General features: G+C 45.5%; 1 protein-coding gene across 8 annotated transcripts in view; it reads left to right on the forward strand.

Annotated features, from left to right (window-relative positions):
* The window catches only part of LOC136853410 (zinc finger protein 665-like), a 103,250-nt gene that overhangs the window by 36,361 nt on the left and 38,952 nt on the right, over window positions 1–27,937 (forward strand). For 2 of the 8 annotated variants that reach the window (XM_067128914.1, XM_067128908.1), the window contains exon 2: window positions 4,931–5,139. The exons of the other annotated variants lie outside the window; for them this stretch is intronic. The gene's annotated coding sequence lies outside the window, so the exon portion shown is untranslated. The remainder of the gene's footprint in view (window positions 1–4,930; window positions 5,140–27,937) is intronic. 8 annotated transcript variants of the gene reach the window in all.

A 27,937-nucleotide genomic window follows, 5' to 3' on the forward strand; every position in this document is an offset into this window, starting at 1 on the left:
GCAAAAGACCCGAGAGAAGAGGAAGGTCTTCCTCTCGTCCGATCAAAAGGACTAAGTGAGGAGCAGAGTACTCCAGACGACAGTGGGTGCCAGACTGTTACAATTCGCCGAAGTCTGGGCACAGAGAGGGGCGGACGACTGGTCCCTCTCCATTCTAAGAAGAGGCTACCTTATCCCCTTCAGGGAAAGTCCTCCCTTAACATCAACTCCCAGGGAGTTATCCGCCAGCTACAGGGATCCCGTCAAGAACCAGGCTCTTCTTCTAGCAGTGGAGCAAATGCTAGAAAAGGAAGCCATAGAACCGGTTCAAGAGCTCCATTCCCTAGGGTTTTACAATCGGCTTTTTCTGGTTCCGAAATCCTCGGGGGGTTGGAGACTAGTTCTGGATGTAAGCGCCCTGAATTTCTTCGTGATCAAGGCGAAGTTCAAGATGGAAACTACCTCTTCAGTTCTTTCAGCTCTTCGTCCAGGGGATTGGATGGTCTCCCTGGACCTTCAGGACGCTTACTTCCACATTCCCATTCATCCCTCGTCAAGAAAATTCCTGAGGTTCATGATTCAGGGAAAAGTTTTTCAGTTCAGGTCCCTGTGCTTTGGACTTTCGACGGCCCCCCAAGTGTTCACGGGCATTTTAAGGAATGTGGCACGCTGGCTACACTTAGAGGGAGTGAGGATATCAGTGTATCTCGACGATTGGCTGATCCGAGCGCAATCGAAGGAAAGTTGTCTGGAGTACTTGTCGATCACCCTAAAACTGACCCAGTCCCTTGGACTATTAGTAAATCTACAGAAATCCCAGGTTGTTCCGCAGCAGAGCATTGTTTACCTGGGGATTCTGATGGATTCTCGGGATTTTCTAGCCTTTCCATCCCAGGAGAGAATAGATCGCTGCATAGAAAAGCTGACAGTCTTCCTAAGGAGAGAACATTGTTCAGGCGAGGGAATGGATGAGTCTGCTGGGGACCATTTCCTCGCTGGAACAGTTCGTCTCCTTGGGAAGACTTCATCTGAGACCGCTTCAGTTCTACCTAAAGGAGAGATGGGACCAAAAGTCTCAGGACTTAGCAACTTCGTTCCTAATTTCGGACAAGGTAAAAGAGGATCTCAGCTGGTGGTTAGACCCCCGGAAATTAAGCGAACGACTGTCTCTTCAGTTACCGAGCCCTACCCTAGTGTTGTTCTCAGATGCCTCGAGTCGGGATGGGGGCAACACTAGGGTCGAGAAAGTGTCAGGCACCTGGGAAGGAGACCAGGTGAACTGGCACATCAACAAGAAAGAGCTGACAGCGGTACATTTGGCTCTCATCAAGTTCGAGTTCCTAGTCTCAGGACAAGTAGTCCAAGTGAACTCGGACAACACTACTGCCCTGGCTTATATAAGGAAACAGGGAGGAACACATTCCTTCTCCCTTTACGAAACGGCAAAAACGTTGCTGTTATGGGCGAAGGAGAGGAAGATCAGACTCCTCACCAGATTTGTACAGGGAGAAAGGAATGTGAGGGCCGACCTTCTCAGCAGGAAGGATCAGGTCCTTCCCACAGAGTGGACTCTCCATTCAGAAGTCTGCGGAAAGCTGTGGAACCTGTGGGGAAGGCCGAATATCGACCTATTTGCAACCCACTGGAATGCAAGACTGGAAAACTATTGCTCTCCGATATCGGACCCGAGAGCAGTTGCAATAGACGGTCTTCTCCTAGAATGGACAGGATTAGACGGGTATGCTTTTCCCCCATTCAAGATCTTGGGAGAAGTGGTAAGGAAGTTTGCGTCGTCGGAAGGCGCGAAACTGACCCTAGTAGCTCCGTTTTGGCCAGCTCAAGATTGGTTCACAGAGGTACTGGAATGGATAGTAGATTTTCCCAGATCGCTTCCACACAGGAACGATCTTCTCAAACAGCCCCACTTCAACAGATTCCACAAGAATCTCCCCGCTCTCAGTCTAACTGCCTTCAGACTATCGAAGGTCTGGTCAGAGCGAAAGGTTTTTCGCACAAAGCTGCGAAGGCTATTGCAAGAGCCAGGAGATCCTCAACCTTATGCGTCTACCAGTCGAAGTGGGAGGTCTTTAGAAGATGGTGCAGGACCTATAAGATATCCTCTTCCAGTACCTCTGTGACAAACATTGCTGATTTCCTTATCTTCCTGAGGGAACAATGCAACCTCGCTGTATCTACAATTAAAGGTTACAGGAGTATGTTATCATCAGTTTTCAGACACAGAGATCTGAATATCTCTGAAAATAAAGACCTTCATGATCTTATAAGGTCTTTTGAAACGTCGAAAATTCATGACTTCGAAACCTCCCAGTTGGAATTTAGACATAGTCTTGAAATTCTTAATGTCTAAGAAATTCGAACCTCCTCATCAAGCTTCCTTCAGGGATCTCACAAGGAAGTCACTTTTTCTCTTTGCCCTCACCTCAGCTAAGAGAATAAGTGAAATACAAGCCTTAGACGGTAGAGTTGGTTTTAAGGAAGATTCGGCTATATGCTCCTTCAAACCATTCTTCCTGGCGAAGAATGAAAATCCTTCTAAACCGTGGCCAAGAACCTTTGAATTAAAAGGTCTTTCTTCAGTGACGGGACATGAGTTGGAGAGGACTCTATGCCCTGTCAGGAGCCTTAAATTCTACATAGAAAGGAAAAAATTACTGGGAGGATCGGTCAAAAGTCTTTGGTGCTCTGTCAGGGATCCTTCATGAGCGATCTCAAAGAATGCGCTTTCCTTTTTTATTAAGGACGTCATCAGGGAAGCGCATATCTCGTGTGAGGGTGAGCACTTCAAGCTCCTTAGAGTGAAAGCACACGAAGTGAGAGCCATTGCAACATCCTTGGCTTTTCACAAGACGTTGTCTCTCCAGTCTATTATAGAGGCAACTTATTGGAGGTGTAACTCAACGTTCGCATCTCATTACTTACGAGATATTAGAGTAACGTATGATAAGTGCTTCTCTCTAGGAGCATACGTATCTGCGGATTCGGTGCTGGGACAGGGAGCTGAATCCAATCCTATTTAGTTTAGTTAATTCAGTTGTTTTTAATGCTTGGTGATGTGTGTTTTTATGGTTGGTTGGAAGAGGGTGGTGGAGTTAAGCTCCCCCTTTCAATTCTTATCACTAACAAGGTTAGGCTTGGTCAGGTGGTCGGGATTGGTTGTCATGTTCCTTGTATCTTTTATGGACACCTAGCTCTGTCATATAAGAGGGATAGCCCCCATTGATACGATTCAGGTGTAGGCTCAGTCATGTAAGTGGGTCAGCCCCCTTTGACACGATCCGCTTTAGGCTCTGCCATGTTAGTGGGTCATCCCCCATTGGCACGATCCAGAAGGGCTGTCAGTCATAGGTCACATCCTCGCTGAAGCTCCTGAGGCAAGCAGACTCATAGTCAGTATCCATGAAGTCTTCTGCCCAATCAGGTAAGAACCATGGTTTTTTGTTTATCCTACAACATATGTTGTTTCCCGTTTTTTAGTTATTTGCTGTCTCTTGCCCTCCTCCAAGGGTGCCAATCAGCTAAGTATATATCTGACGGGTAAGTTGCATGTACAAAAATGATATTTTTATGATAAAATAAAGTTTTGTACATACTTACCTGGCAGATATATACGATTAATGGCCCGTCCAGCCTCCCCTCAGGAGACAGGTGGAAGAGAAAATCTGATTAGAAAACGGGAATGGTTCCTATTCCCGCCACCCAGCGGCGGGTATGGTAGATCACCTGACCTACCTGTGCGTGTGCCGCGAGTTTTGAAATTCTGTCGGGTACGTCGGAGACTATAGCTAAGTATATATCTGCCGGGTAAGTATGTACAAAACTTTATTTTATCATAACAATATCATATTACTATCCTAGACACAGAACCACTACCCCTCCATCCTAGAGAATACCTGTATTCTAGATCAGGAGGTTGTCTCCATGCTGGGGAAGGGAACCATTGAAGAAACACTTCTGGAGACGTTGGTATTATACAGTTGTCTTTTCCTTTTCCTGCAGGCCTAGAAGGTTGGAGACCAATTGTAGACCTCTGCCATCTCAACTAGACCTGAGGGATGGTTGCTTTCATGTCCCCATTTATCCATTTTCAAGGAAGTTCTCTCACTTCCTATGACAAGGATGGGTATTTCAGCTCTGGGCCCTACCTCATGGGTCCCAGTGCATGGCCTTTAGCCAAAATTCTATATTCAATTCAATTCTGTTTGGGACTTTGCATATATCCTCAAGTGTTCACCGGGACTAGGGCATCAGTGGCCCTTTGGGTGTATGAGCCAGGTCTTTTACCGGAACTGATCTTTGCGTCTTCCAATGATGAGTTGGAGAGGCATCTGAACATGCTCCTAGTGTTGTTAGTCCTTTGGACTGCAGGTCAACTTTGAGAAATCAGACCTGTTCCCTTCCATGCAAGAAGGTCACCGTCAACTTCAGCTGACATTTATGTTGGGAGGCAGCTACCATGTTGTAGCATGTGAGGGATCTTTATTGTCTGTTAGGTGTTCCTTTAGTTCTGCTGGACCGTGATCTGGTGATTTATCTGGATGTCTCAATTGGACCTTAAAGGTGAGAGGAGCTTGGTTACGCAGGCTGTGACAGAAGGACAACAGCTTTGCAGAGTGAGTGTGTTTTTCCTTGAAATTATTCTGAGACCCTAAAATAGGGGTGTCAAACATGCAGCCTTTGGACTGAATTTTGCCCATCACTGAAATCTGGTTTCAGATGTTGAGTGACATCATGCCAGATATGCTAATTGGTTCACCTATGGTTATGTTCCTCAGTGGGTGTTTTTCTATGGATGAGTATTATTATTATGTAGTAGTTGTGAGTGGTGTTATTGAAAATTACTAGTGCTAACTACTCTGTAGTAATTGTGTTGAGGGGAGTTTAATACTGTAGTGGCTCCAGCCTGGTCCATTTCATTCTATCTAATTTACAGCCTCCTACTAAAGAATGAGAGACTTCTGCTGGAGAAGACCAAGGAACAACCACAGGAGACTAAACCAATGGAGGGTAACCTAAAAGGAATCATAACTTCCTTCACTGCCTCCACCACATAATGTTCTGCTCCTAAGTCTCTCCAAGCATGCCAGGGGGCCTGCAATTGGCCATCTACCGGAACCTGAGGGCTGAACTGATCCCTGAAAGGTATGAAATAAGCCTTGTACCAATATATCCTCCCTTAGCACCTTAACGTGTGCAGCATAAGCCTTTATTACAAATAGGAGCATAAGTGTTCTCACTTCTTCCAAACCGATTAAGTATAAGCACAAGAACATTAGCCTGCAGTGTCAAAAACAGGTTCAACTGCACAAGTTAAACTAACACTCTTCCTCGCTAAACTCCCGCTGGTGCCAAAAACACTTAAAGTTGGTACCACAAACATCCTAAGCTGGCGCCAAAAACACACTAAGCTGGCACCACAAACACACTAAGCTGGCGAATTAACCTCTCTAAGCTGATGCAGAGAAGAGGAAATTATACTGAGCAAAAGTTCAATAAAAGATACAAACTTCAACAATCTAGACCGAGACTCCATTTCAGCATGTCGAAAACACTCGTCAGTCTTGAGTTTGTCTCTTCACAGGAAAGAGATAAAGAAAACCTAATCTCCGACCAAAGATGGTTTAAGTGCTGAATAAGAGCCTGTTTCACAACAGTCAGTGCTCCACGACTTCCAGTAAAACTAAAGACAAGCCTGGCGGACTGAAAGGGAGCTTTGTGCACCAGGGTATGAATCAACTTAAGAAACACGTTCTAACTGAAGGAGACAACTTGGGTTCTCTTTCTCCAAATACTTAAAGGACGCTGAATACTCGAAGACAACCAAGACCTTTCCTCCCTATGTGACCTCTTTCCTCAACTAAATGAGGACACGGCGAAATGCAACTTTCCAGTAAACGCTGATCAAACCGAAGTAGATCCTCCAATTCAAACTCTTCCGCCAGAGGGTGACAGGAAGTGACTGCTGGAAACAGCTTAGCAACAAGGCGACAACACTGAGTACTACCTGCATAGCATCCACGACTCAGTGAAAGAGAGACAGGGAAAAGCAGTCTGAAGCAACTCAGCTGAGTCCACACTAGTCAGCTGTTAAAGTTAAAGTCCTTCTGGGCCTTTGTAGGCTCATAGAGCAGGAAGTAAAATAGAAGAATTCATAGATTCATATGACATGTGCTGTATAAATGATAAGGAAATCAGCATATATTTTTCTGAAACACATGGAACATTTTCCTCTGTTGACTTAACGCAGTAGACAGATTGGATTGGAATACAGTACAGTTGATGACTTCCATACAAGTGATCATTTCCCAATATTAATTTCATTATTACAAAATAATCCCACCAAGCATGTCCCTCAATATAACATTTATAAAGCAGATTGGGAGCAATATGAGTTCCACACGAGGAATATCCCACCCTTTGAATATTTAAAGGACCGTAATGAAACTAGTAATTTAACACATACAACTTACCTGTTAGTTACATATAGCTTTAGTCTTGACGTCACAGGCAAAATTTCAAATTTAGCGTGCAGGCAGCGCCAGTCAGAATATCGGGTGAGGCGCCATACCAGGCTCTGTCGAGTTCCAGGAACTATTCCAACATGCTTCAGAATAATTTTGCCATCACGCCAGGCGACATTGTTGTCGGCTACTCGAGCTCAATTTCATTGTTTCTGCCTACATCGATGCTGTTTTCACTTGGTGAAGTACTCTCTTGTTGGTTTGAGGCTTTGCCAGTTATTTTTGTCACCTATTTAGTCAGGTTTTCTGATAATTATGTCAGATTCTGGGTCTTATACCTTTAGGTATGCAGCAAAGGCTGTAAGACTAGGTTGGTCAAGGCTAGTCTTGAACCTCTTCCTTTATGAAGTTAGTGCTTTCTATTTCAGCCAAGAAGGCATTGAAGAAAATGAACTCCTGGTTGGAAGACAAACGTGATCAGGGGAAAACTACTTTCTGCTTCCCTCCTTCCAAGCTTTCTACTAAGACGAAGGCTTGTTACGACACTGGGGAAGTTTTCTCTGGGAGCTTCTGCCTCCTCTCAGGAGACTTCTCCAGTCTCGTTGATTCTACTCGTCGTTCTGCGATGAACTCGGCTCGGATTTTCTTCTCTCCTTCAGAGTTGGACCACCTTTTGAAGAACGTTTTCCGAGTTTTGAAGTCATCAGTTTTATGGACTGGACTATTGGCGCTTTGGGTAGGAAGGTAAAGTCTTTTGGTCTTTCCGAGCGCATTTCGATGATTTCTCTTCTGTTATGTCCTGCTTAGATAAAGGGATTCGTGACGGTGCGTCTGAGTTAGCCTCCATCTTCACGTTAGGAGTTCTTAAGAAGCGACAACTTTGGTGCTCTTTTTGTCGCTCATGGAGTTTCTAGGACTCAAAGATCGGCTCTTCTTTTCGCACCTCTTGATAAGAAGTACCTTTTCCCTCAAGAACTTGTGGCTGAAGTGTCAAATTCCCTTACTCAGAAGTCCACACAGGACCTTTTGGCGCAATCCACTCGTAAACCAAAAGCTCCTCAACCTTCTCTGCCAGCGCAAACTCGTACTCAAGTTAGTCAAGATAGGCCCTTTCGTGGCAGGCCCTTCAACCGTACAGGATCTCGTTTCCGGGGCAAAGCAAGATTTGTCTCCAAGGCAATCAAACCCTCAATTAAAAAGTGATCTGCATGTCCTCCATGCACTAGTAGGAGCCAGACTTCAGCAGTTCTGGCAAATTTGGGAGGAGATCGGAGCGGACCAGTGGACCACGTCCGTGCTAAAGGAAGGATATTCTATCCCCTTCCTCAAGAGGCCCCCTCTTGCAACAGAACCTTTAGCTTTGACAGCATACTCCAGCAACTTAGAAAAATGCTCGGTTCTGAGTGCGGAAGTAGACTCCATGCTTTTAAAAGGAGCGATAGAGATCGTGGAAGAAGTCAACTCTCCAGGCTTTTACAACCGCCTTTTTCTTGTTCCAAAGGCCTCAGGCGGCTGGAGACCAGTCCTGGACGTAAGTTCTCTCAACCTTTTCGTGGAGAAAACCAGTTTCTCAATGGAAACGACGCAATCCGTCCTCAATTCTCTTCGTCCGGGGGATTGGATGGTCTCAATAGATCTGCAGGACGCTTACTTTCACATTCCGATCCATCCCGCGTCCAGGAAGTTTCTTCGCTTCGTTTTCCAGGAGAGGACTTATCAGTTCAGGACTCTGTGCTTCGGTCTGTCCACAGCCCCTCAAGTATTCACAAGAGTTATGTCCACTGTTGCCAAAGCTCTTCATCTCAGAGGAATAAAGATCTCTCTCTATCTAGACGATTGGCTCCTTCGTTCCCAGTCTCAGTCTCAGTGCTTGGAGGATTTAAAAGTAACTCTCGACTTGACACAGAAGCTAGGACTTCTAATCAATTGGAAGAAGTCTCACCTATCTCCCCTCACAATCCAGAATCTATTTAGGAGTGAGACTGGAAACAGTTCCTTTTCTGGCTTTTCCGTCAGATCAAAGAATCTCGGACTGTCTCTCAAAAAAGTCCAGAACTTTCTGGATATGGATACCTGTTCCGCAAAGGCTTGGATGAGCCTCCTGGGAACTCTGGCGTCAATAGAAAAGTTTGTCTCCCTGGGGAGACTTCACATGAGGCCCCTTCAATTCTACCTCAGGGAGCAATGGAACAGGAAAACACTTCCAGACTCCTTTTCCTTTCCAATCTCGGACCTTATCAAGGAGGATCTAAGGTGGTGGTTAGATCGAAGAAAATTAGAGAAAGGTCTCTCTCTGTTTCCGTCGAACCCGAACCACGAACTGTTTGCAGACTCGTCAGAAGTAGGATGGGGAGCGACGATGGGTGTAAAAGAAATATCAGGTTTGTGGAATGCGACAGAAAAAGAATGGCACATCAACAAGAAGGAGTTGAAAGCAATCCACCTGAGTCTCGTGCACTTCCTATCATTCGTACAGGGACAAACAGTTCTGGTTCATTCAGACAGCACCACAGTGTTGTCTTACATCAAAAAACAGGGGGGCACTCATTCTTACTCCCTCTGAGAGGTAGCAAGAGACCTCCTTTTGTGGGCAGAGAAGCACAAGATTCTGCTCCTAACGAGATTCATTCAAGGAGCCCTCAACGTGAGTGGACTCCTTGAGCAGGAAGCATCAGGTTCTGTCCACAGAGTGGATTTTGCACGAAGAAGTGTGCAAGTCGCTGTGGAGGCTTTGGGGTCAACCTCTGGTAGACCTGTTCGCGACGAACAAGTCGAACAGGCTCCCAATCTTCTGTTCTCCTGTCCCGGACCAAGCAGCTTTCCAGACGGACGCAATGCTACTGAATTGGTCGGGTCTGGATCTTTACGCCTTCCCGCCGTTCAAGATGTTAGGTGCGGTGTTGAGGAAATTTCAGCACCACTCCAACACCAGAATGACGTTGATAGCCCCCTTCTGGCCTTCCAGGGATTGGTTCCCAGTTCTCATGGATCTCTTGATCGACTTCCCGAGGAGCCTTCCAAACAGAGTAGATTTACTCAGACAGCCCCACTTCAGGAGATTTCACGAAAACCTGTCAAGTCTGCGGCTAACTGCGTTCAGACTATCGAACGTCTACTCAGAAGCAAAGGATTTTCGAAGAAAGCGGCTCAATCCATCGCTAGAGCCAGAAGACCGTCTTCGATCAAGGTCTATGAGTCCAAGTGGAATATGTTTCGTTCATGGTGCAAAGATCATGACATTTCCTCTTCCAGAACCTCGGTGACGCAGATTGCGGATTTTCTTTTGTTCCTCGGGAATAAGAACCTTTCTGTATCCACACTTAAAGGTTATCGTAGCATGCTGGCTACTGTTTTTCGTCACAGAGGTTTGGATATCTCTAATAACCAAGATATAACGGACCTTATTAAATCCTTCGGTACCTCTAAGAGGTCAGATGCTAAAGTTGTTTCGTGGAATCTTGATGTAGTCCTGAAGTGGCTTATGTCTGAGAAATTTGAACCTATGGATTCTTCTTCTTTAAGAGATCTTACGAGGAAAACCCTCTTTTTAGTTTTGTTAGCTACAGCTAAGAGAATCAGTGAGATCCACGCCTTGGATAAGAGAGTAGGATTCGCTGCTTTAAAAGCAATTTGTTCTTTTAAACTGTTTTTTATGGCCAAGAACAAGACCCCTTCGCACCCGTGGCCTCGCTCTTTTGAGATTCCGAGCCTGTCGGAATTGGTAGGTAAGGAGCAGGAGAGGTTCCTCTGCCCAGTCAGAGCCTTGAAATATTATTTGCAAAGGACTAAAGATATTAGAGGTCCTTCGGATTCCTTATGGTGTTCGGTCAGGAACCCTCTTAGACCGATGTCCAAGAATGCCATGTCCTTTTTTATTAGAGATCTGATTTCTGAAGCTCACTCCAATATTTCAGAGAATGATTTGAAAATGTGTAAAGTGAAGGCTCACGAAGTGAGGGCTATCTCTACTTCTCTCACTTATAAAAGGAACCTCTCCCTTCAAGATATTGTGCAAGCAACCTACTGGAGATGTAAGTCTGTATTTGCTTTGCATTATCTCTCACAAGTGCAGACAGTGTTTGATGAGTGCAGCACGTTAGGGCCCTTTGTTGTATCTGGCACGGTAATGGGTAAAGGGGTAAAGGAGGATTAACCTACCTTTACTTACTTGTTTTTTGGAGTGTGAAGGTTTTTATGGTTGTCTGTGAGGGTAAGTGTTGGATAGTTTTACCCCACAGTTGGTTTTGGTTTTTATGGTTATGCTTTTTCTTTGGTGTTGGGTGACCCTTTTGTAATTCATTATGTTTGTGCTGCGCCTGAGCAGGGGCATACTTGTGGTATTGTCACGGCCATGTCCTAGGTGACTGATACCCAGCTTGAGCAATCTGCAACCAGGTCATTATACCCCTTCCGTTTGCTCTAAGGATAGCAGGTTACTGAGGCAGTAACTGTGAAATCAGCTACCTTAGCAGGTGAGGAACTAAGAAATTTTCTACATTAATAACCTTAATGTTTCCAACAACTCTTTTTAGCTGTCATTGCCCCACCTCCTAAAGGTGTCAATCAGCTATATGTAACTAACAGGTAAGTTGTATGTGTTAAAATGACATTTTTATTCTAAAATAATGTTTAACACATACTTACCTGTTAGTTACATATACTGAAAGCCCACCCTCCTCCCCACGGGGACAGGTAGGCAAATTATTCTGAAGCATGTTGGAATAGTTCCTGGTACCCGACAGAGGGCGGGTAAGGCGATCACCCGATATTCTGACTGGCCGTGACGTCAAGACTAAAGCTATATGTAACTAACAGGTAAGTATGTGTTAAACATTATTTTAGAATAAAAATGTCATATTTCTTGTTGATTTCATTAAAAATGCTGCTGATAAAGCAATACCAAAATCAAAATCTCATCCAACAAAACACAAAATCCCATGGTGGTCTGAAAAACTAACAGAATTAATAAAAATAAAACACCAAATTGGAAGACAATTAGATAATTTGAATAGAAGGTTCAGTAAAATAAACAAAACATTACCGATATTAGAAGGAACTTTACAAAAAATGACTTATTATACATCAAAACCTCTATATAACAAAATATCTGCAAAATTTAAAAGAGAAGTAATTCAAGGAAGAATCATTTTTTGGAGGAAATATGTATCAGATCTCTCTAATAATACTTCCATACAAAAAATATAAGAAAAATTCAAGAAAATAAATGGTACCAATGTTAAACTGTAAAGTCCCCACTCAACGGGTTTTCTGTGGTGAACTTCCCGTTTTCTACGGTGACTCTACTACAAGCTTAGGTCATGCCAAATAGCCACATTTTTATCTGTGTAAATTCGTATCTGTTACTGATTTATTTATGCCTGTTTTATTTTTATGTGTGTCAGAGTATTATTGTATCAATTCTTGTAATCTGATCTCTTATGTTATTTGTGTTGCTTGTCCGATTTCACATTGAGAGCAGTTGACCTGGGGTCACCTGTGTCCTATTGTATTTCTTTGTATGACGTCCGCACGCCACTTTATAAGTGGCCTGCTTTCCTAATAAACCAGTAGTACCTGTCCTCCTGCTCATTATTTAGCACCTCTTATAGTGGTGACCCCAGAGTGGTTCCTGGAGCCATTAGCGGACTCATATGGCGACCTAGTCTTGGCTCCATGAACTACCCCACGCCCCTAACGGACTAAACACGGCGCTTTAACCAGTGTTCGGGTGTGCTGACTCTCGTCGGCAGATCACCAGCGTCATTAGCGGACCCACTCAGCGTGCTCCCAGGTGCGTATTGACACGAGTAACCCACTCCAAGTAAGAGGGCAATAGTGAGTATGAATGCGGACATTCCCTCCACATACAGTTAACCGCAAACTTCATGGACTCAGATATCTCCCTCACGCTCAACCTGCCCGCACCCTTCCCCGCACCAAGGCTCGCGCGCTCCTCCACGCTGATACCCGCTCCCCGCACGCTGCCCGTCCTGACGGAACAAACTAAGTCCGCCCTCACCATAAAGCTGCCGCCCGTCACGCACAGCAACCCGTCATCAGGGCTCTACAGTACAGGGTCGAGGCTCAGTTCAGGCTGGTGAGAATCACCGACGAGGTGCTGCGGGCGGACGCCGTGATCAACACCCTACTGGAGGTGGTCTACAGGAAGCTCGTCCCGTGGGTGTCTGCCGCACGTCCCGTCACCTACCAGAATCTGAAAACCTCTCTCATCGAGACCTGCTCCCTGCCGGTCTCCGAGAGGGCCGCCCATGCCCTTGACCTCATGAACAGCCCGCGACACGACCAGAACCTCCTGGAAACTTGGGGCGTGATCCAGGACCTCCTCACCCTTCCCGAGATGGACAGCAGCGGCAGGCAGTAGGAGATAAACCTGTCAAGGGAGATCTTCCTCCGTCAGCTCCTCCCGGAGGTCTGAACCCAGATCCTCGAACCTTACACAATGATGCTTGGGGACCTGATCAGGATGGCGCAGCAGCTGACGGACTCCACAAGGGCAGCGAAGCGGGCATCCACGCCAGCACACCCCATCAACTCCCTCCAACCGGAGGAGAACACGGAGGAGGAGATAAGCGCCGTCACCAGGAGGCAGCCAACCTACCACCACAAGAAACATCCACTGGGGCCTTGCTACTACCACCAACGGTACGGCAAGGGCGCCTGGAACTGCCAACCCCCCTGCTCTTTCACCCATCCAAAACGGGGGAGGTGGCAGCCAACAGAACAGGCCGCCATGGCAGCAGAGGAACCCAGGGGCCCAAAACCAGTACAGGCAGTCCCCGGTTAATGGCGGCCTCGGTTATGGCGCTTGTCTAGCGTCGAAAATTGGCAATTTTCGCCGCAGAAAATCGCAGAGCACCGGCACCGATAACCGAAAATCGGCACTTTTTGGCGCCGATAAGCCCAAAAAGTGCTGGAAATCGCCGATTTTTGGTTAGTGGCGATTTTCAGTTATCATCACACCCCCAGAACGGAACCCCTGCCGATAGCCGAGGACTGCCTGTAGGTTTCTACGTCTGCAACACCATCTCCGGCAGGATGGTGCTGGTCGACACTGGGGCCGTCTGATCAGTCTTCCCGCCATCCAGAGAGGACCGCAAATGCCCGCCGGACCCGGCTGCCTTCCTGACAGCCGCCAGTGGGTCCCCCATCCTCTCCTACGGCACCAGGCTCTTGTCGATCTCCATCCTCAGCCAGAGGTACACTTGGAACTTCATGGTCACGGACGTGAGGACCCCACTCCTGGGTGCGGACTTCCTCGCCCACTTTGGTCTAGCAGTCAACGTCGGTCGCAAGTGTCTATTGGATGCCGACTCCTGCCAGGCCCTCCCCCTGGTGACGGGCCCCAGTGCGCCCACCATCTGTGACGGTGCTCTGTCGCCCCGCACCAGTATGCCCAACTGCTGAAGGAGTTCCCTGACGTCTTCAAGCCTGAACTGCGCCAGGTGCCCGGGGCCCCTGCAAAGCACGGAATCTACCACCACATTGACCCTTTCATATCTGTATAGTTATCACATCACTGAGGGTACATGAGCCCCGATGTGTCTGGGAGCGCTCGACAGTGTGAAAAAATAATTATTTCGAAAATTCAGGAAAAATAGAAATTTTATGCCAACAACGTTTATTTTGCTGTCCTTTTTTTCTAAATGTTTATATTTTATGGTGGAATAGTCAAAATAAGAGTCCAGCCCTCTAAATACAAAAAATGTGAGTTATTTAACAAAAAAAAAATTCTTTACTTATTTTATATTTTCATTCGTAACCCAAAAACTATGAAAGTCAGATGAATTAATTATTTTTATGAGAAAGCCAATAAAATTCCTAAATATTGACATATAAAACAATGGAAAACGAATAAGTCCAGTTGGTGAAAAAATTGATAGAAAAGAGGGTGAAAACAGAGCGCTCTGCCCGGCCTATGGTGAGAATATCGCTAGAAAAATTTTTTTGAAGAGCCCTATCTCGGTTATTTTTTCATAGAAGTTACTTTGTAAATATACGAAAAAGTAGAGGAAAAGTTGAAGAATAAAGGGAAAGTCAAGAAAAATGGCTTTGGTAATGGCAACAGTTTCATTTTGACGTTATAAATTGATCGAAACGAAAAAAAAAAGTTACCGTTGTCAACATTATTGTTAAGTAGCTCAAAAACTATAACAGTTAGGCGAATTAATTATTTTTTATGAGAAAGCCAATAAAATTCCCTAAATATTGACATATAAAACAATGGAAAACAAATAAGTCCAGTTGGTGAAAAAATTGATAGAAAAGAGGGTGAGAAACAGAGCGCTCTGCCCGGCCTATGGTGAGAATTATCGCTAGAAAAAATTTTTTTTGAAGAGCCCTATCTCGGTTATTTTTCATAGAAATTACTTTGTAAATATACGAAAAAGTAGAGGAAAAGTTGAAGAATAAAGGGAAAGTCAAGAAAAATGGCTTTGGTAATGGCAACAGTTTCATTTTGATGTTATAAAAATTGATCGAAACGAAAAAAAAGTTACCGTTGTCAACATTATTGTTCGTAGCTCAAAAATTATAACAGTTAGGCGAATGAATTATTTTTTATGAGAAAGCCAATAAAATTCCCTAAATATTGACATATAAAACAATGAAAAACGAATAAGTCCAGTTGGTGAAAAATTGGTAGAAAAGTGGGTAAGAAACAGAGCCCGCTGCCCGGCATACGGTGAGAATTATCGCTAGACTTTTTTTTGAAGAGCTCTAGCTCGGATTTTTTCATAGAAATTACTTTGTAAATATACAAATATGTAGAGGAAAGGTTGAGGAATAAAGTGAGAGTCAAGAAAAATGGCTTTGGTAACAGCATCAGTTTCATTTTGACGTTATAAGCTGTTCGAAAGCTAAAAAAAATGTTACTGTTGTCAACATTATCGTTCGTAGCTCAAAAGCTATAACAGTTAGGTGAATGAATTATTTTTTATGAGAAAGCCAACAAAATTCTCTAAATATCGATATATATGATAATGAAAAATGAGATTCAGAGCCCTGCCTAAAATCCAGACGTCTCTTATGTGATGCACTAACGCTTTTACCGCTAGTTTTACCGTAAAAACTTTGCGAAAGCATGTTGGAAACTGTTCTCGATTGACGTCGCTGTATGTAAACAGCCACACGTGTTTACCCAACCTCGTACACATGGTCTCTGACAGAAGTGTGGCCTGCCAGGCCTGCGTGGGTGCGATCAGCTGATGTCATTTTGAGAATTTTACTACGCCATGGATTTGCGCATGCACAGTAGAGGAACTAAAAAATTTATAGAAAATAGAGGATACGAAACAGAGTGTTTCCAATAATGTAATCCTACATTTTATAAAAAAAATGTAAGATACGAGAGAGAAACGTGGGTAGGATCAGCTGATTTCATTGTGAGAAATTTACTATGCCAGGGATTTGCGCATGCGCAGTATAGGGACTGCTTGCCTGGCGTATCGATGCCTGAGTTACACGGTCCAAGGTATGCTTTAGCCTATGGAAACCACCAACTGTCCGAAAATAAAAAAAATTTACCCCTACCACACGTACGAAAAATGTCGGTAAATTTTACATAAAATTACGTCAGTCAGAAAAGAAGGGGGGTAGGGGGTTATTGCGTAATATTACGTAAAAAAATTGGACAGGAAAGGGTTAAGACAAAGGGCCCCCCAATGCATGCAAAGTTCCGGAGGCTTCCCCCTCGGCGCCTTCAAGAGGCCAAGAACGCTTTTGCTGAGATGGAGTGGATGGGCATATGCAGGAAGGCCTCCAGCCCGTGGGCTGCTCCCTTCCACATGGTGCAGAAACCGGACAGCTCCTGGAGACCCTGTGGCGACTACAGGTGGCTCAACCTCGCAACTGAACTGGCTCATTATCCCCTACCTTTCACGGGGCCAAAATATTCTCTAAACTAGACCTTTTGAAGTCCTACTTCCAGGTACCAGTTGCTCCAGAGGAGATCCCCAAAACCGCCATCATCATGCCCTTCGGGTCCTACATTTTCGCCTTCTCCACCTTCGGCCTGAGGCTGATGGATAGCATCCTGGGGGACCTGAACTTCTGCTTCTGTTATGTAGATGACAATCTTTTCCAGATCCCCCAAAGAGCACCTGCGGCACATCCGAATGGTCCTGCAGCACCTGCAGGAGAACGGCCTCGTCGTCAGGTTTGATAAATGCACCTTTGGCGTCGAAAAAGCTGACTTCCTGGGCCACGAGATATTCCCGGAGGGCGTCTGTCCACTCTTATCGAAGGTCGCAGCCGTTACCAGGTTCCCCACCCCTACCTCCGTCAAGGCGGTACAAGAATTCCTCGGGATGGTCAACTACTACAGGAGGTTCATCCCCGGAGTCGCGCACACCATGGCCCCCCCCCTGATGGAGATCCTGGAGGGCCACCCTAAGTCCTTAGTTTGGGGACCCGACCAGCAGCAAGCCTTCTCCCTGACGAAGGCCGCCCTCACAGAGGCAACCGCCTTGGCCCACCAGGACCCCAACACCCCCCTTCAGCTGACGACGGACGCCAGCAACGTCGCCTGTGGGGCCGTCCTGGAGCAGGTTGTCGCTGGAGCCCCCCAGCCCATCGCCTGCTTCAGCAAGAAGTTCAGCCCCGTGGAGTCCTGCTACAGCACCTTCGACAGGGAACTCTGCACAGTATATCGGGTGGTACGTCACTTCAAGTTACTCCTGGAGGGTATGCCCTTCACAATCTGGACGGACCACCAGCTGCTGGTCCACGCCTTCACAAAGCAAGGGGACGCATGGTCTTCCAGGTAGCAGCGGAATCTCGCGGCCATCGCGGAGTTCACCTGCACAATCAGATACCTCCCCAGCAGGAAGAACCCTGTAGCGGACGCCCTCTGCAGGATCGAGCTCAACACAGTGCAGCTTGGGATCAACTACGAGGACCTCGCCCGGGAGCAGACCACCCATCCAGAGACTCCAGCCTACCACACCGCCATCACGTTGCTCAAGTGGAAGGACGTGCCCCTCAGCCATGGGGGGCCAACACTGCTGTGCGATGTAAGCACCGGCCAACCTTGCCCCCTTGTACCTGCCTCCCGCCGCCGCCTGGTGTTCGACATCATCCATGGGCTATCCCACCCCTCTGGCAGGTCGACGGCCAAGCTGTTGGCAGAGAAGTTTGTCTGGCACGGTATGCGGAAGGATGCCATGGCCTGGGCGAGGCAATGCATCCGGTGCCAGACCAGCAAAGTTGGATGGCACACCGAAATGAGGGTGGGCAGGTTTCCCCAGCCGGAGAGGCGGTTCGGACACATCCGTGTAGACTTGGTGGGCCCCCTTCCTCCATCAGGTGGGGCCAGATATCTCCTGATGATCGTCAACCGCTCCACCAGGTGGCCTGAAGCGACACCCATGCAAGAAGCCACCGCCAGTGTGTGTGCGCTGAGGCCCTCCTCTCCAGCTGGGTCAGCCGGTTCGGTGTCCTGGACCACATAGCCACCGACAGGGGTCTTGCCTTCCTGTCCGAGCTGTGGTCCGCCCTGGCACACCTGCTGGGGACATCTCACCACACCACCACCGCCTACAACCCTGCGGCCAACGGATTGGTAGAGTGGTTCCACAGGTCCCTGAAGGCATCCTTCATGGCCCACTGCACCACCAAGGATTGGAAGTACCAGCTGCCTTGGGTTCTCCTCGGGCTGAGGACCACCCCCAGAGCCAACGGCGACCTGTCCACAGCAAGAGAAAGTCTATGGGGAGCCCCTCGTAGTCCCGGGTGAACTCGTCACAGGAGATCGCTACAACCTTACAGCCCAGAGGCTCCGTGACACAGTTAGGAAGTTCTCCCCTGACAGCGGATGTACACTGATAGGACAACACCGTTCACGCTTCCCGGCCTGTCCTCCACCACCCACATCTTTGTCAGGAATGACACCGTCCGCCCGCCCCTAACCAGGCCCTACAAGGGGCCCTTCCACATGCTGGAACAGAACACCAAAGCATTCTGGCTGGCCGTGCACGGGAAGGACAATTAGGTGTCTGTTGACCATCTCAAGCCCGCCCTGTTGGAAGAAGTCGTCACCGATACCACGCAGCGCCCTCCGCGGGAACTGGCGTCCCCACAGCCAGCCCAGCCCAAAAGAAAGTCGCGGGGCCACCCCCGGAAGCACCAGGGCAGCCCTGCAGCCAGCCGCTCACACTCACCGCACCCCCCAGCTGACTTCGCAGAGCCGTGGCACTCTCCAGCGGCCCAGCAGATACCCTAGTTTAATCAGCCGTTACCCACACCTTGGTGGGGGAGGGAGTATTTGTAAAGTCCCCGCTCAACGGGTTTTCTGTGGTGAACTTCCGTTTTCTATGGTGACTCTACTACAAGCCAAGGTCAAGCCAAATAGCCACATTTTTATCTATGTGAATTTGTATCTGTTACTGATTTATTTATGCCTGTTTTATTTTTATGTGTCAGAGCATTATTGTATCAATTCTTGTAATCTGATCTCTTATGTTATTTGTGTTGCCTGTCCGATTTCACATTGAGAGCACTTGACCTCGGGTCAGCTGTGTCCTATTGTATTCCTTTGTATGACATCCGCACGCCGCTTTATAAGCGGCCTGCTTTCCTAATAAACCAGCAGTATCTGTCCTCCTGCTCATTATTTAGCACCTCTTATAAAACCATCTAGATATGCCATAATAAAAGATGGGAAAAGAATACTTGATCCAATGTAATAGGAGAAAATTTAGCAATAGTAAGTAGCGACAAAAATTTAGATGAGCATTTCCACCCAAAGAAAAATAGTATAGAATTTATTAATAACAATAAGTTTTGAAACAATAGATGATATATATTATAATAGAAAATTTAATAAGGAAGAGTTAGATTTTGCTCTCTTGAACAGCAATAAATCTGCCCCTGGAGGTGACGGTATTTGTTTTGAAATGATCTGCCATCTAATACCTTTGGCAAAGACATACATATTAGAGTTTTATAACCACTTATGGCTTGGAAATTTATTTCCTGATGAATGGCGTAAAGCTATAATTATTCCTATCCCCAAACCTGGAAAAGGTCCCAGTAATGTAAATAATTACAGACCAGTTTCTTTAACAAGTAGTTTATGCAGATTGCTAGAGAAAATGGTAAGTGCTCGTCTGACATGGCACATTCGAGAAAATAAAATTTTCTCCCACTCAGTATGGGTCACAATGTGGCAGATCTACACTGGATTCTTTGTCTAACTTGGAAGACCACATACGAAGAGGATTTGAACAAAAACAAATTATTATAGCCGTCTTTTTTGACATTGAAAAGGCATATGATACTACATGGAGATATGCAATTTTAAAAATGTTACATAAAAACAGCACCTGCGGACATATACTTAGGTTTATCCAAAACTTTTTGACAAATTGCACTTTTCAAGTGAGAATTGATGATGTATTGTCAAGTAGATTTCCACTTGAAAATGGTGTTCCACAAGGAAGCTTCCTTATTTGGCACACTGTTTACTTTAGCAATAAATGGTGTCAATAATAATCTACCTATTGGAATTAAAAGTAACTTGTATATGGATGATTTTGCCATATATTATTCAGCATCTCGCATAAAACATGCAGAGCGAATCATTAATAAAACTATAATAAAAATAGATGAATGGGCCTTATCTGTAGGATTCAAATTTTCTGTACAAAAAACTCAAGCAATAATGTTTTATAAAAAATAAAAAGTGGAAAAAAGGAAAAAAGGTGAAGAGAGATTTAAAAATCAGAAATCATTCCATACCAATTGGATTATTATTTGAAGCTCACTTGAACTGGAAAGCCCACATAACATACATGAAATCAAAATGTCAAAGAGCATTAAACCTAATTAAAAAACTATCAAACACTACTTGGGGAGCCAATAGACATAACCTTACTGTACTGTATAAAGCAACAGTGCTGTCTATCATTGATTATGGAAGCAAAATATATGGCTTGGCATCAGGTGCAACACTGAGTATGTTTAGGAGCTTTTCGATCATCACCAATGTCTTGTTTACAAGTTGAATGTGGTGAACCACCCCTCTCTCTCTCTCTCTCTCTCTCTCTCTCTCTCTCTCTCTCTCTCTCTCTCTCTCTCTCTCTCTCTCTCTCTCTCTCTCTCTCTCTCTCTCTCTCTCTCTCTCTCTCTCTCTCTCTCTCTCTCTCTCTCTCTCTCTCTCTCTCTCTCTCTCCATAGATAGCTATTGCTTGTTTATAAACAATCATCCACCTCCTTTCCCAATTAGAGCTAGAAGATTGTTTGAGTCGCTAAATATAAATTTACAATTACCTTTAAATATTAAAATTACCTCCTCCTTGGACAATGAATAAAATGAGAATTTGTACACACTTAAAATATTTGTCAAAAAGTCATTCATATACCCCAGAACACCATAGACAACATACAGTAGAACATATAATCCGAAAAGGTCCACATTACGCAATGGATCTAAATCACAATACGGAGTGGGATATGCTGCAGTATCCCCAGACAAAACGTATCAGTTCTCTCTACCAGATAATGCCTCGGTATTTACAGCTGAGTTATGTGCAATAGCATCAGCCATAAAAATAATTAGAGAAGCCTCATGTAATAATTTTATGATTTATAGTGACTCCAGAAGCACTGTAGAATCCATTCAAAGCTATAATAAAAAAATAATATTGTACATAATATTAGGTTTTCACTCCATAAATCGTATAATAATGGAAAAAATATTGAAGTATGTTGGATTCCTGTCCATGTAGGGATTAAAGGAAATGAAGAGGCTGATAAAGCAGCTAAAGCAGCAGTCCACATAACAAGAGCAAATGCAAACATCCCTATTAGTGACTATATAAGATATATAAAAACAATCATTGTAAGTAAATGGCAAGATATATGGAATGAAGAACTTGAAGATAATAAATTAAAACAGATAAAATCCAGTATTGGAAAATGGAGTTTGTCATATCAGAGAGAGACACACACAAGTAATTCTGACACGTCTTCGAATAGGCCATACTTGTTTGACACATAGACACTTAATGAAAAGTCCATGTGGCCCTCCTCCCAAATGCCCAGATTGCAAAATGTTAATAACTGTCAAACATGTATTGTGTGAATGTTCAAAATAATAACCTGCAGCGATTATCAAATTTTGGAAATAGATCATTGAAGGAAATTTTATCAATCTATTACATTTTCAGTACCGTAATACCAATTTTAATGTTCATGAGGAGCTGTGATTTAATTGATAAAATATAAAAGGGATTTTGACAAAGGAAAAATCTATTTCTGGGGGAAGACCTGTGTCACTCAGTGAAATTGGTTCCAATTAGCACATTTCTAGGTATAAGATTGCTATATATACCAGAGAAAAAAGCTATGTAGAATGCTGGAGTTACTACCTCCAGTTCAATCATCTTAAACAGATGTCGATATATACCAGGGGTGAGCTATTACGCTTCCACAGGCCTTCGTCCAATATACTTCTCAATTCTCAAAGTCCTAAATTGGATGAGCCGTTACACACTTGTAACCCAGAATACTCACCTGACCGCCAAGTAGGCGTCATCACGAGACTGACACGTCATCCCAAATTTAGCACCCACCAAGCTGAGTATTTCCCCTGGGTGGGAGAAAACGAGGGGTGGGTCACTGGGTGACACAGGTCTTCCCCAGAAATAGATTTTTCCTTTGTCAAAATCCCTTTTCTGGGTCGACCTGTCAGCCAGTGAAATAGTGACAGAGAATTAGCTATCTGACAAGCTTGGTGGCCCGCCTCAAAGAATACACAACCGGAACTAAAATAAAACATTTAAAGAAAACTTCACTGTGTTTTAATACTGACAATTCAAACATTATCCACAAAACCAGAATTCAGAGGCACACAGGTAAAAAAATTCAGAAATTCACAGTAAAATTTTGAGGTACTCAGATAAAAATTTTGAATACTATGATATTAATCCAACTTGGATACTTAAGACTAACAGAAATAAATGACAATGAGGCATTTGTGGAAATAAATGGGCTAGGCTAAGGGGCAGAACTGACCCAAGGGTAGACGTAGGGCAAGAAGGTGAGACAGGGGGTCAGGGACTAAATTCATATAAACTAAACTTGAGTTGGACCAGGGGGAACCACATTACTCACCGCAACTGTGGAAAATTTAAGGGCCTCTAAAGACTTAAGATAGTGGCGTTTAAATACTTTTGGTGATTTCCAACCCATATACTTCTTAAGATCATCAAAATTCATATAATGAAAAAGTTAGTAGAAGTGGCCACCCTACGTAACATCATGGACCCTAGGTAATGATTCCGGATTTGCTTGTTAATAAAATAAAGAATTTGTTGTCTGATGGCTTTGAGTGAAATATTGCCCCCTTCCCTAACAAAAGGGGACCCGAAGTTCTATTAGAGGTCCTATCTAAGTAAGCCTTTAAAGTATTGACTGGGCACAGAGATAAATCTTGTGGAAGAGGGACAATCTTCCAAGGAGACCACCTATTCTGCGGGTCTTCGTTCTTTGCTAAAAAAAAAACTAGGATCTGGGGATAACAGAACTTCACCTGACGGGAGGAAATCAACATGATTAGATTCTCTAGAAAGAGCAGACAGTTCAGAAATTCTAGCCCCTGAGGCTAGACTTACTGAGAACAGAGTTTTCCTTAACAGACTCGGGTATGAACATGAAAGATTATCAGTGTCTGATGCCAACATAAGAACATCATTTAAGTACCAGGAGACCGTGTGTGGACGGGTTGCTGGTCTAAGGCGCGCACATGCTTTAGGGATAGATGAAAAATACGAGCCTGAAAGATTAATATTAAAACCATGTAAAAATATTCTTTTTAAAGCAGATTTAGTTGTAGTAACAGTACTAGAAGCCAGACCCTTCTCGAATAATGACCTAAAGAAAGAGATTGCTAGGTTCGTGGTCATCTCATGAGCATTTGATTCTCTCAGAAACAAGGCTAATTTCTTAACTGCCGAGTCGTACTGCCTGAGGGTAGATTCTCTTTTATCAGATTCAATGAATAATATATTAAGAGGGTCAATTTTGGCGTCTTTAAGCGCTGCGTATTTCTTGAAATCCATAAAGCTAGGGCACTGAGAATTCTTGAGGAAGCTGACACAATCCAAGTTTGTACTATTTGTGTCAACTGTGGGTTGGGAATAGGTCTGGGAGTGAGCTTCAACTCTAGAAGTAAAGGAAACCAACTGCTTTTTGGCCAGTTGGGTGCCACCAATGCTACTCGGCCTCTGAATGATCTCAGCTTGTGCAAAACTTTCATCAGCAAATTTACCGGGGGAAACAGATAGATCCTTTGCCACCTGTTCCAATCGATTGTCATTGCATCTGTGGAATAAGCCAGAGGGTCCAGATTGGGAGCTATGTAACAGGGAAGTTTGTGGTTGCTCTCTGTGGCAAACAGGTCTACCTGGAGACCCGGTACCTGAAGACAAATCCACGCGAACGACTTCTTGTCTAGAGACCACTCCGACTCCAGTGGGGTTGTCCTGGAAAGTGAGTCTGCAATGACATTCCGGACACCTGCCAGGTGGGTGGCTGACAGATGCCAACAATGTTTCCTTGCTAGGGAGAAAATCGTTATCATCACTTGATTGATATGACCTGACTTGGAGCCTCCCCTGTTCAGGCAATGTACTATAACTGCATTGTCTAGTACCAACCTGATGTGAAGCTGTCTGGCCGGGCGAAGTTTCTTTAACGTTAAGAACACCGCCATGGCTTCTAGGATGTTTATGTGGAACTGGCGGAACACTGTCGACCACGTTCCTTGGACTTTTCCGTGTTAGGAGTATCCCCCCCAACCGCTCAGGGAGGCGTCTGTATGTACCACGAGAGACGGAGGGGGAAATTGGAGAGGCACTGATCTTGACAAGCTCTTGACTGTTGACCATGGGCGAAGTCTTTTCCTCAAGATCTGGGGGATCAGAGAAAGTTTGTCTCTGCTCCGCCTGTTGGCTCATTTCCGCCAAACCCTGTTTATGTCTTTCAGTTTGGTTTTCAGCAGCAAGTCTGTTACCGAAGCAAACTGAAGAGAGCCGAGAATCCTTTCCTGGGTACGACGAGAGGCATGCTTGTTTCTGAGGAACTGTCCGGTAGCTTTGGCTATTTCTTTTCTCTTGGCTGGTGGTAAAGACAGTTTGTGAGTGCTGAGGTCCCAGTGAATCCCTAGCCACTGGAATTGAGCTGCTGGGACTAAGCGTGATTTCTTCCTGTTTATTTGGAAACCGAGAGTATTCCAAGAAATTGATGACTATATATGGTTGCTCTTAGACACTCTTTGGCACTGGGTGCCCAAATAATCCAATCGTCCAGATCGCAGCCAACATGATCCCTTGGGACCGCAGCTCTTGGACGACTGTCTCTGCCAGTTTGGTAAAAATTCGAGGTGCGATGTTGAGCCCAAATGGCATGACCCTGAAGGAGTAGGCTTGTTTTCCTAGTCTGAATCCCAGGTAAGGGGAGAAGTTTCTCACAATAGGGACGTGATAATATGCGTCTGTAAGATCTATAGAGGTGGTGACGGCCCCACGAGGAAGTAGGGTCTGTATCTGTGAGATTGTAAGCATGCGGAATTTGTCGCATTGAATGAATGAATTGAGACGGGACAGGTCCAGAATTACTCTCCGCTTGTCTGAGTCCTTCTTCGGAACACTGAACAGACGGCCTTGAAATTTCAAGTGTCTGACTTTCCTTATTGCATTCTTCTGGAGGAGTTCTGCAAAGTCCTGTAAGTCCTGGGATGGCTGTTGAAGGAACCTGACTGGTGGGGGAGGCCCCTTGCACCAGCTCCAACCTAGTCCTTTCGAGACTATGCTGTGGGCCCACGGGCTGAAGGCCCAACGGTCCCTGAAGAGATACAATCTCCCTCCTACCTGGGGTGTCTCATTGATTAGGGGAAGGTCTGCTACCTTTGGTCCCGCGGCCTCCCCTTCCCCGTGAGAGGGGCCTGGATGTTGCTCTACCTCTGTAGGCAGCTCTAGCCCTGCTTCCTCTCGCATAACTGTTATAGCCTCAAATGTTCCCGAGCTTTCAAGCGAGGCGTTGAAAGCTGGGGACGTCCACATAAGTTGGTGCAGCGGAAGCATGTTGATTCGGATGCACCAAAACAAACTGCTGTTGGGGTTGCGCCTTAGATGTGGAGGGCTGCCCGACCTGTGAAACTGGAACAGCCTGAAGTACAGTCGGGGCTTGAGGTCTCTTAAAGCCCTGGAACCTCCTGAACCTCTTCCCTTTAGGCTGAGGGCTGGAGGTCTCAGAAAAACTTCCTCTTAAAGGAAGGCCCCAAACGAAACGGAGACTTTGGTTGGCTCTGGTAGCTTCAGCCATAACAGTATTAACCTCATCCTCCGGAAAGAGATTAGGTCCCCAGATAGAACTTTTTATTAGCCTATTAGGTTCATGTCTGATGGTGGTCTCCGTAAAGATGTGTTTTCTGCAATTTTGTCTGGCTACTACAAAGTCATAAAGATCTGACTGGAAGGAAGCCAGAAAGACTTTGTAACCCCTGAAACAAGTGCTCGTCATGATAGGCTAGAGCTGTTACTTCTGACATAGTGACTGCGTGCAGGAACGACCTAACCTGCACCTGGCTTCAAATTCTGCTTTGAGCAAAGCTTCTGGAATTCGAGGAAGATGTTCTCTGAACAAGGCGGAGGCACACTCAGGATTGAGCTTCCCTACTGTAAAAAGTTGCGGAGCTCCCAAACCAACACTCCGAATCTCGGGAAAAAGGAGAGAAGTGGAATCCGTTTCCGGAGCTTAGGCATAGGCTTGCCATCCAAACCCGCTTGAAGAGTTAACTCCGCAATTTTAGTAGTGCAAGGGCCGGGATGGCATCGCCAGTAGAGAACATCGTGAAAGTCCCTTTGAAAGGAGTGAGTTTAGTGTTCTCGCACTCCCAACTGGTGAGAGCGTGCAACAGAGTAGATTGAGCCTGATCCTTTGGAAAGATAACCATCTCCTTAGGGACCTTATCAGACCTAACCCAGGCTTCTTCTGTTAGCCTGGCGAAACCTGGATAGGGGGGAACTAAGTCAGGCGGGAAGAACTCCAGTTCCTCCAAGCGACGGGTGCCTAAACCTTCGATGGTCAAAGTGTCATTATGCAAGGGAGCATGTAAAGCCAGACGCCATGGGTTCCCTTTATCGAAGGGAGGCAGTTTGGAGGCATCCGGGACAACATGGGACTGGTGCGCTGCTCCGGACTGGATGAACCCGGAAATCAGACTTTCTTGGGCTTCTACCTTCTCTGTCAAAGATTGCATAGACTCTCCGGAAGACTTCAGGCTTGAAGCAATACCATCAAGCTTAGCGTCAACTTTAGAGTCGATCTTCTCCATCAAAAGATTTATGAAGGCCTCAGAATCAAAGTCAGGCAGAGACTTAGCTTTTGAAATTCTGGATCTCGACCCCTTATGAGGGGAGCAGCCTTAATTATTGGTGACACCACGGTTTGGGAACTGGAGATGACAGAGAGGAAACCTTTGAGGTTTAGAAGGTTTTGAAGAATCTTTCTTTTTCTGTGTTTTTACCATGGGCCTGACAGACTGAGATCTGTCCCCAAGGTTAGCTGGATTCGGGAAACCCTGAAAGGAAGAGGAAGAAGAAGACGGTGAATTAAGAGATGGAACATACACACCAACCCCGCCTGTCTCACTTACCACCCTACCTTCAACCTGATGGACGTCAACCCGACAATCATGGGTTCTGAATGTAAATTAATAGCCGCCACCTCTTCCGCTACTTCTCCGCACAGGGCGTCGTCTTGGGAGGATTGTGTATCCTGCCGAATCTTTTCAATGATCGGCGCGGCTAAGTCCTTTGGTAAAGCGGCGGAAATCTGGGTACCAGGGTAGAGGAGATTACATATCTCCTCTGAAAGAATGTACGGTTTGCCGGCTGCCACATTCCTCCCGAATCCGCCGACCCAGGACTTTAGAGACGACAGCGCTGCGGAGTGGATTACAGGTTTAGCCTGGAAGAGAAGCGGGGTTAATAAAAATCCCTCCTGAAAGAGACTACAAATTAGTTGACTCTCGACACTTACCGATTCATCGGACGCCAGTCCGTAAAGGCGTAACAAATCTCGCAGCCTTCTGGGTGCCAAACGATTCCATCCCCAACATGAACCGCACAGCTAGAGTGCACGATCGGCACACTTCGTGGCCGAGCGATTGCTGGAGAATGGCGAGCACCCAGGTTCTTCTACAACGTACCACCTGTAAGTAGGAGGATGGTAAATGAGTACCATAAGAACAGGTACCGCCGGAATAAGACCCGGCGGTGAGAGAGATTGTTAATAGCGTAAAATTAATACAAAAGGAAAAAACAAGGCAAAAAAAAAGTGAGACGAATGTTTTTAGAATCATAAATAGCGGAGATGTTATAATGCTCTGCCGCGGGGATGTTATAATGCTCCGCAGCAAATCATGATTTTGCTGCATATACATTTATGGGAACGGAGTC

The sequence above is a fragment of the Macrobrachium rosenbergii genome, chromosome 27 (assembly GCF_040412425.1).
Source record: "Macrobrachium rosenbergii isolate ZJJX-2024 chromosome 27, ASM4041242v1, whole genome shotgun sequence".
NCBI classification, from domain to species: domain Eukaryota; kingdom Metazoa; phylum Arthropoda; class Malacostraca; order Decapoda; family Palaemonidae; genus Macrobrachium; species Macrobrachium rosenbergii.